This window comes from Ruditapes philippinarum, unplaced genomic scaffold, assembly GCF_026571515.1.
Source record: "Ruditapes philippinarum isolate M1 unplaced genomic scaffold, ASM2657151v2 ctg13766_1_1_1_1, whole genome shotgun sequence".
Lineage (NCBI taxonomy): Eukaryota > Metazoa > Mollusca > Bivalvia > Venerida > Veneridae > Ruditapes > Ruditapes philippinarum.
Window position 1 is genome coordinate 582 of NW_026857682.1, and position 18,962 is coordinate 19,543.

Here is an 18,962-nt window from a genome sequence, read left to right on the forward strand (position 1 = left end):
CATCATCATCATCATCATCATCATCATCATCATCATCAAAACATTGTTTCGAGCGGAGTATCTATAAAAGGTAACAATTCACATCTTACGCCTGTCAAAAACACGATGTGCAGGCATTTAAACCGAAATATCTTTTTTCATAAAAATATTAAATTTCACCAGAAACTTTTTTGTCGTTTTTGTGTGTGTCAAAATACCTACAATCTTAAAATTCTTTTAATACTTTCACAATATCAACTATATGTAGATATGCGATGTAGATCTTAAATACTTAACTTGGACTTTGCGTTCATTGAGCGCCGCCTTTCCTTGTTGATCTTGTTTTTCATATTTGATCAAATATACATAACATACGTCAAAATTGAATTTATCTTTCATTTTTGCTGTGAAGATGGACTTCTATATATACGATTATATGATTGTTTTGTCTTTTACAGCGCATTTAATCATTGATGACACAGCTACTGCGCAGATTTCTTTTCTTTTCTAAAAATGGTATGGCGTGATAAACATTAAATATAACGCAATCACGTGACATAATTTAGATAAATAAAAATAAACCTCCAAAACTTCCGGCGTGTATATCTATAAGTATCAGTCTAGACATATTTGTGGACAAAAACAAAACAATAGACAACCAAGAGATTATTTCAGTATTTTACCCATTATAAGATGATTGCTATCTTCAGTGCGTTAATCGTTAGTATGCTTTATTCAAATTTCCCTGTTTTATATTCATCTTAATTTATATAAATAACATTTTATCTATTAATTTTACTTAATTTTATTGTATTTCATTTATTTATTTATTTATCTAAGAGGAGGACAAATGCCAGTTTTCTTGTAGTTAGTAAACCGAGCCATTTGTCATATTTATGTTTACATTTGTTTTTGTATGATTCATGCAAGAGTACATGTTCGAAAATTTGCAATGGAAAAAATTAAAACTAAATTTTGATAAACAATTGATTACCAGTACAATTTTGAAAATTTATGTCAATACTGGCAAAGTGTAATGTAATGATAATATTTTTATTCCACTTTATGTTTTTAAAATTCAAAATAATACATTTATCTGTTCATCAAAACACAATGAAATAATACCGCTTTTTATAATAAAAATAACATAACTTTTAGGGACGTTGTGACAGCCTAGCGGTATGAAGATTGTTGCATTTTTGGCGGTATTTCAAGCCTCGTTCTGGGAGCCAACGCAGGTAAAATAATTTCAATTTACGTAAAACAACTTTACTTGATGATATCAAAGAAAGCGAAATGAAAACTGATAATTGATGATAATTTTGTACCCCCCCCCCCCCCTTTCCTAAAAAAAACTTAACATGTTTTAACTGATCAAAAACTTATACTAGTGAAGCACCAATTCAAGAAAAATGACTGCTATTTTAAAATATATGTTATTTATGTTATAGGTCTCATGGGATGTCTCATTTTCAGAATTTCTAAACATTGGGTTATAAGTGCCTTATGTACTTAGCTTTTTACTATCGTGGCTGATTTGGAACACTTTTGTGCGTCGTGTTGTCGCTAGCGACAGCACGACAAAACGCCAGGGGGGGGGGCGCATTATCAAACTTTCGTCTTATTGTCTTGTCGCTAACAATGCACGCCAAACGGCGCATTGTCTTGCGGCGTGTTGTTGCGATGTTTAAATGTCGCACCGTTTATCGCGTTTTGCTAGCGATAAGACGACAAGACGGAAAGGTAATAACGATATAGAGTCTGTTTTCGCTATCGACAACGCAACGCACAAGGAGTACCAAATCAGCCACCATAATTAACTGTTGCCCCGAACTCCAACTCAGTGGTAGTATAGTGTACCAATCTCCACGCAGTGATTTCCCATCATTCATAGTTACTGTACTGATCAAGGGAAGTAATTGCTGCAAGGAGTTTGATATTTCGCCGATCTTTCTGGATATCGTATTCCAATATGTTAAGTGTTGAGAATTGAATACAGCTTATGCCGGTTCTTCGGGGCGAGTTGGGGTGCGTGTAAGGTGTAACAGTATAATCCGGCGCTATATGGTTGGCAGATCACGTGATGTTGTATTTTATTTGTATTTAATTTAATATGAAATCCATTAAACACTTAAATTGAAGAAGGGCAATTTCATAACAAAAATCCAACAATTAATAGGCGAACACGAGGTTACTTTTAATTACACATAAAATATTTCATGTAATATTTGTAGTGGCATTTGCATTTATTTGAAATATCTTTCTACAGATTGCTGTAAAAATGGCAGGCTATCATATGAGGGACATTGCTACTACATCGGTTATGAAACCCTTTTGACATTCACTTCTGCATGGGTATGTTCATTTAAAAAAAAATTATGCATGTACATGTATATGTATATTTAGCCGTTTATTTGGAGTTGAAACATATATTTATTATATACTTATAAATGAAATATTTAGAAATATTGATGAAATAAAATGCGTTTTTTCAGTGTCTGTATTTATTTTCACTGTAAAAAATATTTTTCACTGCAGTGACACATATTTTCCGTATTTTCATTAGTAAAAATCATGTTTCAAAAACATTTACATTTACACAGAGTGACAATATAAACAAAGTACTGTAAGTACTGGCAACCAGCAAAGCATGAATTTCGAAATATCAAAAAAGCAAGTGTCAATAATTCTATGAGCAACACAAAAAATGCTTCATTTTGAAATGTTCTAACGCTGATAAAATGTCCTAACATAAAATCCCACTTGCTTGTCATTATTTTATAATTATTTAATAATGTATTTTAATATAATTATATTGTATTTACATGCATTTCATTTCATTACATGCCACCTATATACAATTATAATATTCGCAATAAACTGTCTATTTAAAACACTTTAAGATTCTAATTCATTTCCAAGCCTTATTATGGCCATACGCCGGTAATTAACATGATTTTGAAACGGCCATGAATTTTGACATAGATAAGTAAAGAAATAATAACAAATTTGAAACTGACACAAAAGCAACTACGCAGCATATCTGGATGAAAATATCGTACAATGTTCCCATTTATTTCATTAAGAACGTTTATAAAATGCTCAAACTATTTAGGAATGTTTCATATACAAGTATAACAAAAGTGTCTACTGTTTATATACAATTGCAATAAAGTGTATGTTAAAAGTTTCATGTCCAGCCCCACTTCCCTCCCCACGTCAAACACCCATCCCCAACAGAAAACAGCAAATAAATAATAATAATAAACAAACATAAAGAAGAAAAAACATGTAAGTTTCTCTTTTGTTGTATATTCCTACATACATTGCTATGGTAACATTTTTATTTTTACATCAGGCGCACTGTAACAGTCGGGAGGCTTACCTTGTGCGGCTTTAGACACCTGGCGAATACTTATTCGTGAAAGAATATTTGAAGAAAACTGGAGGTAAAGTTCGTGTAAATTACAATTGCATTGGACCAAATTTGTTCAAAATGACATAAATTAAATGTCATAATTCAAAACATAAATCACAACAAAATTACATGAGAATTGCAGACTCGGTTTGATTGAGTCTGAACATGAGGGATAATGAATACGTGCAACATCCCTCACGCCCTCTAGCACAGGCTTGAGCGGTACTCAATTCTAAATACTTAATAGTGCCGGCATTAATAATCCCGAAGGTGATGAAATAATTAACATAATAAGCATAATTAAAATCATGCAATTACTCGAAATGTTAACATTTAATCTCCTTTTGTGTATGTCATTTTCATAAAAAAATTGCACAGCGATTATTCTTTTCTAGTTTTGAGTCGAAACTAAAAAATCTAAGAGAAGTTTTTTTGCATATTTTTAGCAGGTCAACCCGACAACTCCGGAAACGAAGACTGCGTGCACTGAAAAAGTTATATGAAATTCAAGTGGAATGACATTTGCTGCAGCTAAAAATTCATTCCATTGTGTGAATATGACTTGAGCTAAATCTGTCGAATCAACGGATAGAACATCGTTTTCCCTTTCAGTATAACCTTTGTTTTAGTTCAAAATTTTATGAAAAAATATGTTTTCCTTTTTAATGATTGATAAAGCTATTATGATGGTATGACCTGATATAAATCCAATCCAAATATGCTTAATAATTTATACTTCTTAATCATAACTTGTCTGGGAAGTAACAAGCATTTTTAATATGTTTTAAATATTGTAAAAAAAACATTGAATTATTTTTATTTGTCTATATTTCTTACAGCAACTTCTTAAGTATTTTAGGGCATAAACATTTCTGTGTTTCGGGCAACCCAATCCTACCAAGAGAAACCCTCGTGGCCCTTAATCATATTCCTTGAAATATGTATAGGTCAGCATTTTATTTTGAAACGGATTAAAAAGATATTTCTGACCTACTCGTCTTTTATGAGAATTTCACATCTAATTTTTAGTTCTTGATATTTCGAATGCATTATCTGCAACACAAAAGTTAAAACATTGTAAATTTCAACCAAAACAACTGGCATATTCCAAAGACTTGTTGTGTTCAAGTATGATCAACAATAAAGCAATAGCCACTTTAGTTGAATTTTGGGATAGTTTCCAAGTTAAAAAGAGGGATAATTTTCTTAAACTACGCGGGGCGTTTGAAAAATAATGCAAGCGAATATTTATATCGCACAAAGCGTCAAAAAACCCGTGATAAAAGCAACCACGTGTAGATACATTAACCACTTGTGCGTAACATAGCGAAACATCTCTCTCATAACTTCACTGACCTTGGTACAGTACACGTGTTTTCAAAAAATATGATAAACAAGATCAACAAGGATAGACGGCGTTCAATGAACGCAACCCCTATACGACCAAGCAACAAGAACCAGTGGCAAGGAGCCCACGCGGACCCCAACAAAAACAGGACAGGGCACAAAACTGAGCACGGACAGGTTAATCACTAAAATGATAAATAATTTAAAACTGATAAGGAATTCAAAGAAAACAAATAAATGATTGAATAATAGAAAATAATTTGTAACTGAAAAGGAATTAAAATAAAACAAATAAATGATTAAATAATAGGCCCATAAAGTCAAAGGTCACAGGGGAAGGGGACAGGAAACAAAGCCTACTCGTTAGATTGCATGACAAGAGCTAAAAATGTGCTCGAAATTAGTGCCTATATAAAAGGTAGGTCGATACTTTGCTTGAAAATTACAAATTTTCAAAGAGAGGTGTGCGATATTTATGAGGAGGATCAGCACGGTTTACAGGTCGGTGGCAAACTTCAAGAGCGGGCTGTAGCAACTTAAAGATGCTGCTGGCCCTGGTTGTCCTGCAACAACAAATATCAAATGTAACATTAAAAAATCAGCGATTTGCTCAGAAAAGATTCTAGATTTACCGTAGGACAATATGCCCGATTCACAAACATGTCGTCATCACAAGTAAATTACATTTTAAAGAAGCACCTGAAACTAAAGAAAATCAAAGAACGATGGATACCGCATTATCTGACAAATAAGCAAATGAGGATCCGTCGCAGTAGCCAAAAAAAACCAAAACGGCCTTTGATGGCCTAATTACTTGTGATGAGACATGGGTTTACTTTTAAGACCCTAAGCGGAAGTGTTCAAACAGAGTTTGGGCAACAAGAAATGCTAGACGCCCTATTGTTGCCACGGTCAAGAAACTATGCTTGGTGAGTGTATAATTACATTTTTGCTTATCATGTTACTGATCAAGTGAAGAAAAGGAACACTGAATGAAACATAACTTTGTTGACCTCCTCTTTTGGGTATCTCTACGTGGTGAGAAGGAGTTACATATGTCCGTTATGGGGTGCGCTGTTGTGAGCCTGTATGACGGACATACCCTGACTGCCTGTTTGCCGTGGGCAGCGTCCCGTAACCTAGAAAAGAGTGTCCTGGTAGTTGAAGGATACCCAGAGATCTCCAGTACTCCTAACACACTGTTTTGGCCTCTGATTTAAGGTAGACGGGTGACCAGGTGAGCCCGGCTTTTTGTTGCTGGGTCGGGTGGGGGTTTCGTTCATTGAACGCCGCCTTTCCTTGTTGATCTTGTTTTGGTCAATCGGCTGGTCATGCCTTGGATATAAATTTCTCAAATACTTGGAAGATTTCTTTGAACTTACACGGCCCCGAAATGAATACAATTCAATGCACAACTTTGATTATTTTTAGAAATAATTTTTGGTAGAATGTATATGATTTATTCAGTTTTTTTTTTCAAAATAATGTATGCGTATACAATACTATTTATATCCAAATAAGTTTGTGTTATGTTTCGAATGACAACAAATAATATCATTGTGCTGTAATACTTTAATTATTGCCCTCATTTCATCTTAGGTTTAGTAGACTGTTTTTTATATTATAAAAGTAATGGTAAAGCATTGAACAGAAGTGCATGTACTTGTACGAAAGTTTCAAGCAATAAATACCAATTCATAAAATTCATTAAACCAATGAAATTTGTCTTTTTTGCTACCTCTATGAAATATGAAAATAATGACTAATAATAACTATTATCCATATTTTTATACTAGAATTAAAGGCATTTTATAAAAAAGGATTATTAAAGGAAATGAACAGAAAATACAGCCATAACCTATACATCAAAGTAATGTAATAATATTGCTTTGTCCTTTCATGTTAATATGTGAATAGTGAACCATTGCACCAGATGGGCCTTTATAGAAAGCATGTTAAAGTTTCTGAATATTAAGTTATTTGTTGCTGATTATATTTATGTAGAAAATTATGTTAATATATGATCAACATAGCAAACACTCTTAGTCTAAAGAAAAAGAGGTTGCGAATGGCTAATACATGCTTTTACCTTTTTGCAGGTATAATAACAATGTCAACGGTTTCTCCATACTTTTTTCCAAAAATATTATTAAAGAAGGGTAGTGATTATCTCAACAAGCACTACATCTAAGTTCTGACAATTCACTGCACATAGATTTTTTAACAATTGTGAATTGTAATACTTTGTTTCTTTTCATTAAACACTCCCATTGATTGGACTTATAAAACAGTGACGCTAAGATAAAATATGTTAAACAACTTTTCTTTGTTATTTAAATGACAGTAAATAGTGAAATACATAAAGAGAATACTCAAAGAATATCAGAAACATCAGATGTAGTTAAAGGAGGGCAATAAATAGGATATGCAAATAACTGAAACAAGTAGCACTGCGAAAAATATACTGATATACGGGAATATACGGTCCCGTATTTTTGACATGTACGGGCGTGTACGGGATGTATTCGTCGAATATACGGACCAAGTATACGAGTCCGTATAGGGAACACCGGGTATACGGGAAGTCCGTATATGCATCAGGCATATACGAAATTCCGTATTTGCCCCATATACATGTACGTATATTTGTTCGTACTTTTGAAGTATACGGAGTATAAAATCCCGTATACGGACTATATTAAGGTTGTTATCTCTAGTATACTATAAATATACCAAGGATATACGGGACCGTATTTTCTACATATACAGAGGATATACGGACTCGTATTTTCTAAGTATACAGAGGATATACGGAACCGTATATTCTACATATACAGAGGATATACGGACTCGTATTTTCCACATATACAGATGATATACGGAATCGTATTTTCTACATATACAGAAGATATACGGAATGGTATTTTCTACATATACAGGGGATATACGGAATCGTATTTTCAATATATACAGGGGATATACGGAATTGGATTTTTTAGTTGTCCACAGGGAATACAGAACTGTATTTTATTGATAAAAGAAGATACAGATAATATCAAAAGCATGCATTTACATATAAGTGGCACGTATACATGACCAAAATGCAGACTTGTACAATAGAACATGTTTTATTACACATTTTGAATGGGATCTGTAAAGTCATATGCTTAAGAACGTTATCTTCACAATTGGAGTATTTCAAATAATAAAGTAAAAACCAAATCGAGTCACTTTTAAATATTTATTACTTCATAAACATATATGTATACATATATTAAACAAAATAAACATGTCTTCGCTACAACAGTCATATATTGTTGCAAGCCTTATTCCAGAGGGACAAATTAATGTAGAGTTGCAACGGAACGGCGATATACCGGTATGTTGTGATACAGAGTCACGAAATACGTATCACAGTGGAGAAAATCCGCACTGCGATATTTTCTTAAGAGATCGAGTTATACATGTACATGTTTCGATATTTTCAAGTCGTAACCTTTAGGAATTGCATGTTGTTTAAATGTAAAACAAACTATACCAACTTGAAGTTCGATTCTATTTATCTTAACAATGACTTTTATGAGCCACTTGTATTACACCCATAAAATATTTTAAAGATATTCATATCATTTGTTCGTGTTAACATTCACATATTATTTTAGGAAAATGAGTCCATAGCACAAATTGATTATTACAGAAAGTTTTAATACTAATCATTAAAACTAAAAATCCGTATTCACAGAAATTCGTCATTCAAACACAGTTCTTAAAAGCACTTAAATATATCAATCATCAATAGGAATGTTACGTAGACCAGTGTGACGGTGTCTATTTCGTGACGTAGGAAATGTTATCTCCAGATATTACAATCTTCTTCGGCATGTGTGTATCTGAAAAAGAGAGTTCAAAATCCTGTTTAAATAGTGTCGTGAAATAGTTATCACAACTTTCAAAAAGACTATACACAAGCATTTTTTAAGCGTATACATATATACATTTTTTTTTCTAACGCAAATTTCAAAAATATTTTATATTATTAGGATTAAGATGTCATTTATATGCAACCATTTACACAGGATTTAAATGAAATGATTAATCTATGACGGGTGATAAGTTATATGTTTTTGTTAAAAAACCGTAACGAATATATTTATTTCACACCTGTAATATAAATGATAATGGTATCTTTGTTCTATGTAAAGAGTGTTTTATTGATTAAAAATATATTAATACAAAATAACATTGTATTGGGGAAAAAAGTGCTGACATAATCTTTTTGATCGTTTTACGATGTATATTAGCATCGTTAGTATGAGTCAATTCGTTTGAAAAAGGCTTAAAAAGTACAGATATTTGTTACTCAGATGTAGATCCGTGTTTGCACAATGATATCCAGTTAAGTAAAAGGGCGGAATTACTCAGCTATACTTCTCATTATATAAAAAAAAACGTTAATCTTAACAAATTTGGATTATTGTTTGTTTCAATTTCAATTGTTTCAAAAAGCTATCTCAGCAACGAATGAATACCTTCAATAAACAATAGTGTAGATTAATATTTTTTATTGTTAAGACTGTTTAACTAGGTAAGTTGACAATAGAATCTCTTACAGTGTGCCATCTCTAAAAATAAAGTTATAATTCTCACGAAATATAAATCAAAATATCCTCCCTTGCCTATAGCATTAATCTGATAGTATGAAATCAAATTCAGATAATAAAATATACGTATCATATGTGACAATTGCATAAAATAACATAGGAAATATTTTAGTTAATACATGCGAATGCGACTATTACGTGCGCACGTGAAACATTTACGTATCAACACAATATGTTTCACGTGCGAACAAGTACTGTGCGTTTAGTATGATAATTAAGTGACGAGGTGGTCAAGTCCACTATCCAGGTGTAAAACAGCTATCATATTGTGTTTATTATCTTCAATCAGGCTAGCTATATAAATTTAATTATCAACAAATTAACCAATGTAATGCAGTAGGTAAGGTTGTGGTAAATATCAATGCAAGACAGTTAGGCTCGGATTGCACCTTTTTTCCCAAAAATATTGCTTTATAGTTATCAATCAGGTAATGAAAGTTCTGTATCATTTATTGTAAAGATGTGATATTTTCTATTAACTTCTCATTTTGTTTTAAATGTAGCTATATTTAGCCCTATTTAGCAAGTTGGTGCAAACTTATACGGAATGCATGATACTGTACACAGACTGTGTTAAGTTTGCACGAAATACTATTGCACTGCAAAAGTACTATGACTACTACATACTACACACTATACAGATAAAAATCACTATCATCCGTGCATGTATATCTAAATTATTAAATATCATAACAAAACTGCCTTTCTATCCCAATTCATTTTTCTAATGTAAAATTTAAAAAAAATATATGGAAAGAAAAACGCAAAAAAGTAAGACAACTTGTGAGGCTCAAACTTGTGATAAAATTTAATGTGTATGACATTCTAACTTTTCCATCAAGACATTTTAAATTCTGTTTCTTATCTGACATTATATTCGCTTTGAAAACCCCGTTTTACCTATTAAGACAAATGTTGTTAACTTTAGTGTGCATGTACAAAAGAAAATGTAAAGTCACTCTCACATTATCAAAGCGGCGTACTTATCGCTTTACGCACGTAGTAACTAAAAAAATTACTATCATTAACATATATAAAAGTGATTAAACTGTAATGAAATACATATTTTTTGATACAGTAATATGTCTAAGAAAAGAAAACTAATTTAATAAAATAAAGTCGCATGCACAGTGCATCTATATCAATCCACTGTGTGTGTTCGAGTTAATTCTTATATTTTATATATTTGATTTTTGCATATTAAAAGCAAGTATGGTTTAGAATTTTCAAATGCGCGGCAAAATGCTTATATCATATATGCCTTTAAGTTAATTGACATCATTTTATGAAATGTGACATCATTCCGCCTAAGAATTGATTCTAACAAGATATAAAAGAGAACCAATGTATTTACAACTAAGCACATTTATTCTTGTCAAAATAAATGCGTGTAATTAAAGAAATTTGACTTTGACTTGAGAAAGAATAAAACACATGATGTTAGTACAGTGTGGAATATATGAGTCTTGGTAACTCTACTTTACAGACAGTACGTCCGTGTAAATGTCTTATTTTATTTACAAAACACAACAATGTATATACGTGAACTTATATCTATATAACTTGCTACCATACTTTGCTTCATCTACAATTGCTGTAAAGAGGGCACAGCTGCATTTCTAGAAGTTTAACTGTCCTGAAAAAATCATAATATAACTTCAGCATAAAATGATAAAGGGCACATTGAAAATATTTCATAAGTGATCACATGTGCGAAAGTGTTTTTTTTTTGTTTTTTTTTTTGTTTTTTTTTTTTTTTTTATTGATCAAATAAATATATAAACATTGTATTTACAGCATGGGTATATAAACATATAACTACAAATGAATTCAAAGTAAAAAACAGAACATATCATAAAAGAAAAAATAATTCATTTTACATACTACACTCGTTCATCTGCACTCTCTCACTGCAGTCTGCGCTTTTGATATTGTTATTGATCATATCTATTCATCTTTTCAGTCATTTACTTATCTCTAAAGCCATTTTAAGCGGGGTAAAAATATAATAGTTTTGATGTGTAGTTTTTGTATTGGTCAATACAGCCTAAAAGTTTAAGTCTGCATATATGTAGAGAATAATAATAATAATAATTATAATAAAAGTAATAATAATTATAAGAAGAAGAAAACAAAAATATTGTGTTAATCTGCATAAAGAAAAATTAGATAAGAATTCCACGCGGAATTAAAGGTTTCAACATTTTATTATTTATCATTGCAGTCTCTTTTTCAATGTTGTAACAATATGTTATATATTTTTTAGCTCCAAAATCTGTGGGAATACTCTTTTGCATTCTACATTGATAAATATACATCTTAAAGTAAATAAAAATTAGATTTTTAGTTTTTGATAAAGGACTTTCATCTGTTAAGCCAAAAATCATTTCGTCTGCAGTTAATGACGGAAAAATATTCTTTTTTGTTTTGAAATAGATATCAATGATGTCCTTTACAAAACTACATTGCCAAAAACAAATGTTCGATTGTTTCGTTTTCATTTTTACAAAAGGTACAAAGAGGATTATCATTATATTTAATTTATGTAAATAATAGTTAGTGCCAATTATTCTATGAATAATCCTAATTTGAAACCACTGTATCCTAGAATCTTTTGTTATTTTAAATGGCATTTCGTAAATTTCTTTCCATTTACTTTCCTCAAAATGAAGATCAAGCTTTTTCATCCAGGTTTGCTTTACTTGTTGGTTGTGTGTTATTAGTATTCAATAAATTGTAAGTCTGTTTTGATCCTTTATTGTTAATAATTATGTTTTTTAGATAAGAAGGCAATTTTGGTCCACAAGTTTTTTTTACGTCATTCATACTAAAATTAAATTTTGTCATTATTTCATTTATCATTTTTTAATTCCATGAAAGATTAAAAATTTTGCATTAAGCCTGAATATATTATTAAAATCTTCTAATGAGAGAAAAGCACCGTAAGAATCAAACATATCTCCGATATAATATACACCGGCTTTAAACCATGAATTAAGAAATATACTTTTATTGCCAATTAGTAATTTATCGTTATAAAACAATGGTAGTTCAGCGAAAGATTCGTTTTTATAGGATACTTATCTATATATGTAGAAAAAGCATTAAAAGTGTCCTTCCAAAAAACGTTTTGAAATGCTTTTTGCAATTTTATCTATGTAATGTTTTCCACAGTGAAATAATTTTTGCATATCAAAATTCATTTATAAATAATGTTTTTCCAACAGGCATCGCTAATCATTCTTTTGAACCAGCTTATCTTTAAAGCCATTATAAAAGCATTTAAGTTTAACATTTTTAAACCTCCCTCTGAATAGTCCTTAACCATAACAGTATTTTTTATTTTAACATTTCCTTGCCATATAAAATCATAAAAACATATTGTTAAGTTTATTTATCATGTTCTGAGGTGGTGATGGTAGGGCTATAAAAAGATGGTTTAAAATTGAAATTAAAAGCGTTTTGATAACTGCGATTTTTCCTATTGGAGTGAGAATTCTCCTTTTCCAATGATTTATTAAATTTTGAATCTTAATTAATTTATCTTCATAGTTTATATGTATCATTTGTTTCAAATTTACATCAAAATTATGCCCAGCATTTTTGAAATTATGTTGGTTCCATGATAAATTTCCATCGCGTTTTTATACTATTTGATGAGTATTTATTTTTTTCCTATCCAAATTACTTTTGTTTTATCAAAGTTTACATTTAGTCCAGATATATGAGCAAATTTCGATAACACATCAAGTGCCTGATTTAAGGAATTGCTTGACCCGTCCAATATTAAAGTTGTATCATATCCGCAAATTGAGAAATTTTTGTTTAAATTATTTTTTTTTAAAACCTTTTTTTTTCCTTAAAAAGTTTTCTTATCTAAAGAAAGAAAAAATTTTTTCAGAAACATAAAAAAAGAGGGTTAAAAAAGGGGGAAAGGGGTTTTGTCCTTGCAGCCTCTTAAATTTTAATTTTAAAAATTTGCAAAAACCAAATTTTGATTTCCCAGCAAACCTTTTTGCGCTTTTTTAAAAATAATTAAACCCCCATGGGGGTTTTTTTAGAAAATCCCAAAATTAAAAAAAGGGGACAAATTTGGTTTTTTGGAAACCAAATAAACCGGGGCCCAAAAGAATAAAAAGGCTTTTTAAAAAAAAATTTTAATTAAAAGAAAAAAAGGAAGGGGTTTATTTCCTTTTCTCTTAGAATAATGAAAAGCCCGTAAAAAGCCCTTTAAAATTTTTTTTCCAAAAAATTACCTAAAAAATGGGTTTTGGATCTTTGCTAATTAATTTGTTTAAAGTTTTTTTTAATTCTATTTGCAATGACTCCAGAAGCAATTTTATAAACTGTATTTAAAAGAGTTATGGGTCTCCAATTTTTTAAAAATTCTTTTGGTTTATTGTCTTTAGGAATACATGTAATTATTCCCTGTGTTTGAGTTATGGAAAGTTTGCCTGATTCATATGCGTTATTAATAGCTCTAACAACAAAAACTCCTATCTTTTCCAAAAAAACTTTGTAAAAATCTGCGCTGAAACCAGAAGATCCTGGACTTTTATTATTTTTCATGTTATGTAAAACTAAAGTTCCTTTATGATAGTTTATTTGACCTTCTAAAGCATTTGACTCTGTTGGACTTAAAACAGGTGCTTCTATGTTTGAAAATAAAATTTTCAAAAGGAATCGTCATTTTCATTGTGTATTTTTGCCATAAATAGGTTTTGATAATATTTTTCTAATTCTTCGAGAATTGCTGTTTGTTCTTTAACAATTGTTCCGTCATCCTTTTGAATTTTATAAATAGTTTTAGAAGTGTAATTTTTTTTTTCTCTAAGCTGCAAAAGTACTGTGAAGGTTTTTCACCTTCAAGAATCCACTTAACTCTAGAACGAATAAGATAGCCCTGTAATTGCGAATCATTTAAGTTATGAAGCTCTGTTTGAAGGTCCCGAAGGTGCGTCATTTTATCTTCAGTTAAATCGGCTTCTAAATCATTTATTTCTTTAATGATATTTTTTTTTGTTTAAATTAGTTTTCTTCTTTACATAACTACTATATGATATAGATTTCCCTCGCAGTTCCATTAAAAGAGTTTCTAAAAACAATTGATCATTTATTGTAAATTGAATTTCATTATCTGGAATTTCAGTAATGTTGTTAAAATTATAAAACTGGTAATGCATATTGTATTTTTATTTCGTCAATTTTTTTCGTTTATAGTATTTAAATAGTTAATGTCCTTTAATAATGAATTGTTGTGTTTCCACAAGCCTTTGCCATGTTTAAAGTCGTCTAATTTTAAGTTTAATATTACAATGGAATGGTCTGATTGGTAGCTTGTAGTTATGGAAACATTTTCTACAAAGTGGAACAAAGTTGAAGTTATTAAGAAGAAATCTAGTCTTGCTTGCTGAAGAAGCGTGCGTTTACGCCATGTATATCGTCTTAAAGTTGGATAAGACTCTCTAAACGGGTCAACCATATCTCTTTTGACCAATATTAATCAAAACCGTATCTCTAGCTTTACTGTTATTAATATTTTTATAGTTAAAGTAGTCTTTTAATGGGTCTAAAACTAAATTGTAATCACCACATAATATATATATGAATCATTCCCTATCCTGTCAATTAAACTGAATATTTCATTAAAAAAATTCGGGTTTATCAGTATTTGGGCCATATAAATTTACTAGAGTAATCTTCTGCCCTTCAATGGTTAAGTCTAATACTATAAAATTTCCAATTGGGTCAATAAATTTGTTATGGATTTTGTAGTCAATGTTATTATTAAAAAGAATCGCTACCCCTCTGGAGTTACATGTTCCAGGGCTTAAAATACACTCATTATTCCATTCACAGTATATCTTTTTGTACATATCTAACGTAAAATGTGTGTCTTGAAGACAATAAATGTTACACTGTTTTTGTTTTAAAAAATGAAAAACGGATGATCTTTATTTAGACCCATTCAGGCCTCTACAGTTCAGAGATAAGACATTTATATTACTTTCAACCATATTGAAGTAATGCAGAAAAAATAAAAGAGATAAGTTTAAAATATAACCAAAAAACATCACTAACATTATTGCAGATTGCGTCTCACATACAATACAAAAAAACGAATACACAACAAAAAATACTTGAATTAATATTTCAAAAAGGTTTGACAATAAACCTCTTTTAACCAAGACCATTTTACTACAAATAAACAATTGAAGCATTTATATTTCTTACACTTTTGATATATTGGCGTCAATACTTAACATGATTAGAAACTTTGCAGTCTATACATATTTATATATAGTCATTTTGAAATTAGAAAGTAACTGCTAGAAATGTTTTTTATACTTGTATTTTAATGACAGAAGAAATGATATCTTAATAGCCAAAAGGAAAAAAAAAGATTTATTTTTGAAAAACTGCACTTAATAGATGTTACCATTAAATACAGATACATTGCATTTGTAAGGAATTGATATATTAGCGTCAATACTTAATATTATATGAAACTGAGTTTATATATACTCATTTTGAAATTAAGCTAGTAGTTGTTAGAAAAAAAATTAACTTGTATACTTATGACAGAAAGAAATGATATCTTAATAGCCAAAGAGTATAATAAGATTTTTTGAAAAACTGCATCTTAAAGATTTTAACATTAAATACATTTTAGTTGCATTTGTAAAGGAGGTAATATCAAAAATCCTTAGGTACACAAAACATTATATACACGAACGCATAAGTATATATATATGTACATAATACAACAAAAAGTATATATGTATGTTCATAATACAACAAAATAGGCATACTTTAACATGTGTTTGTTGTTTTTTCTTTAAAGAAGGTATCAACTTCAAAATTGCAGAAAAAACAATAGTTAATCATTTATCAAGGCTCGGTTTTAGAGTCTCAAAAGAAATGAAATATATAGTTTATATAAAGACAATTCACAAATGAAGAGTAAAATCAATTTTCTTGATCCTTAAGAATCTTGCAAAGAAAAAATATTCGAAATAGAAACAAGATATCTTAAAGATGTAAAAGGAAAAAAAACGAATTTCATTAATCTATTGTGTTATCCTTAAATTAGGTATTCTTGCAGTCGAAAGCATAACAAGTTTACCTTAAGGAAAAAAAAACATATTTCATTGTATGAATTAAAAAACAACCCACAAAAAAAACAACGTTATATTAACACATAAAAAACATTGATAAGTTATTTATGATAAAAGGGAAGTTTTCAAGTCTTGTTCCAAAATGTATTTAAAACAAAACACACCAACAAACACAAATATCTCCATTCAGTGTTAAGTGTCATTTCTTGTTTTTTTCCTTTCAGGCCAGGGTAAATTAAAGCCAGTAGTTATATTCCCGAAATTTCACCTCCTTTGTTTTTTAAGAAAGACCTTCCGTTTGATTCTTCTTTAAATGTACCATAGAGTATACCATCGTTGCACCAACATTTTTTTTACTCGTTCTGTGTCTTTAAGACGCAGCGATGACAAAACTTGCTGATTAAGCCAAGTAAGATCGTGGCTTATATAGAGCCCGGTTGATTTCAGCTTACTTACATTTTGCATAATGTCGTTTTTCACCTGCCTGCGCACAAATTTCACAATTACCGGTTCTTTTTTTCCATTGAACTTCCCCAGACGGTGCGCTATGTCGATATTTTCCTCCGTAATTGACACAGACAAATGCTTATTTAATAACTGTACAACTTGTGAAGTTGTCTGCTGTGAAGTTTGGCGATCTATGTCGTCCGGAACACCGAATATTCTTATATTATTCCTGCGACTATACTGCTCCATATCATTCGTGATCTTTTCGTGTTCTTCTGCCTCCTGTCGTATTTTGTCGCGTATATAGTTTGTTCTCTCGTGTAATTCATCAATTTCTTTCTTTTTCGATTTCATTTCTTCATTGATTCTTTGTATTTCAATTGCGCGATCATGCACGCTACCTTCGATTACCTCAATTTTCTTAACTATTGAACTAAGAAATTTATCTTTCATTTCATTTATAGTATCTTTTACTATTTCTCTAATCAAAGATATATCACTTTTCGTGATAACATTGCACAATTTTTCATTTATCAAATCTAACTTTTTTTCTAATATTTCGTTTCCAGAAATTTCTTGTTTTTCCATATATTCATCCATTGTTTTTTTTTTTACTTTTTTGTTTTTTCTTTTTCTTCTTTTCTGTACAAGGGGAATTAATCGGGTCTTCAAATATTGATGTGTCAAGTGTATGTGTACTTGTATCACCTTCACTATTAGTTGAAGAATGTCCGCGCTTTGTCCTTTGACTCATGACTAAGTCCAATGACCATTATAAACTGTCCAGTAAGTTTATTCAAGCGGTTAAGTGATGCGTGACGAAATTTTTGCCAGGTGTGATGTACATGTAAATTCTTTTACCTGCGATATCCCACCCATTCATTATACATATGAAAAAGTCTATAAACGTTCATTTCAAAAAGCAAAATTCAGTTTCCGTTAAAAATATACCATCTTATTGTAGAAATCATCAATTTTCACATACATCCATTTCTAGAATTCCAAGTCTTGATAAAAGTGGTTTATTGACGAGTTTTATTTTTACATTTTTATTTGTTTACTTCCTAAAACGGAAGCGGAAGCTTTTTTTTGTGTGCGAAAGTGTTAATACTGTAGGAACGTGTTCACTTTTATGTGCATATGTAGTTATGTATTTTGTGTGTTCGTGCGTGCGTGTGTTACCATATTGCTTTATGTGAAATATAAGTCAAAATATGGAATGTCGAAAAATGTGTGATGTACAAAGGCTCAATACAGTTTTTCAAGCGTTTAAATTTATGAATAATGAAATATTAAATAACAGTTTCCTCAAACAGGCGCGTGTTTGTGACTGGCCCATGCGATATCACCTTATGCGTAATGTTTATCTTAAAAACTAAACAAAGAGTTTTAATTATAATAAGAAAAAAATATTTAAATTTTCATTTGTCCAATAAAAAATCCATTGTAAATGTCGAAAACTCAGTTCATGTATATACAATTTAAAATCTGGGTAATCCTGAATAACGTAGATAAATAACCAAAAATATCGAATGAAAACCAAGAGTTGCCTGTCCTGAATTGCGAGTAAACTCGATCTTGCTAATTACTATTAATCCTAAAACAATACAAACAAAACCGTTGTAAAACTTCTGGTTCGTTGCGATATTTTATATTCACGAGTTTTAAAATTCTTACAACCGACAACAGGCTCCTGATCTAAGCTTCGTATCAATGTAAAAATAAACATATGAGCCGCGTCACGACAAAACCAACATAATGGGTTTGCGACCAGCATGGGTCCAGACCAGCCTGCGGATCCGCGTAGTCTGATCAGGATCCATGCTGTTCGCTTACAAACTCTATAACAAGTAGAGAAACCGTTAGCGAACAGCATGGATCCTGATCAGACTGCGCAGATGCGCAGGCTGGTCTGGATCCATGCAGGTTGCAAAAATCCATTATGTTGGTTTTGGCGTGACGCGGCTCAATTATATTTTGACACCAATGGTA

The 18,962-nt window shown here is 30.6% G+C and overlaps 1 long non-coding RNA gene across 1 annotated transcript; it reads left to right on the plus strand.

The window, feature by feature from the left end:
* The first annotated feature begins 539 nt into the window (after positions 1–539).
* LOC132750573 (uncharacterized) lies at positions 540–6,392 on the plus strand. The gene is made up of 5 exons (XR_009628574.1): positions 540–699; positions 1,138–1,217; positions 2,249–2,334; positions 3,338–3,428; positions 3,844–6,392. It is a non-coding gene; the product is annotated as an uncharacterized LOC132750573 (long non-coding RNA).
* Positions 6,393–18,962: the final 12,570 nt, after the last annotated feature.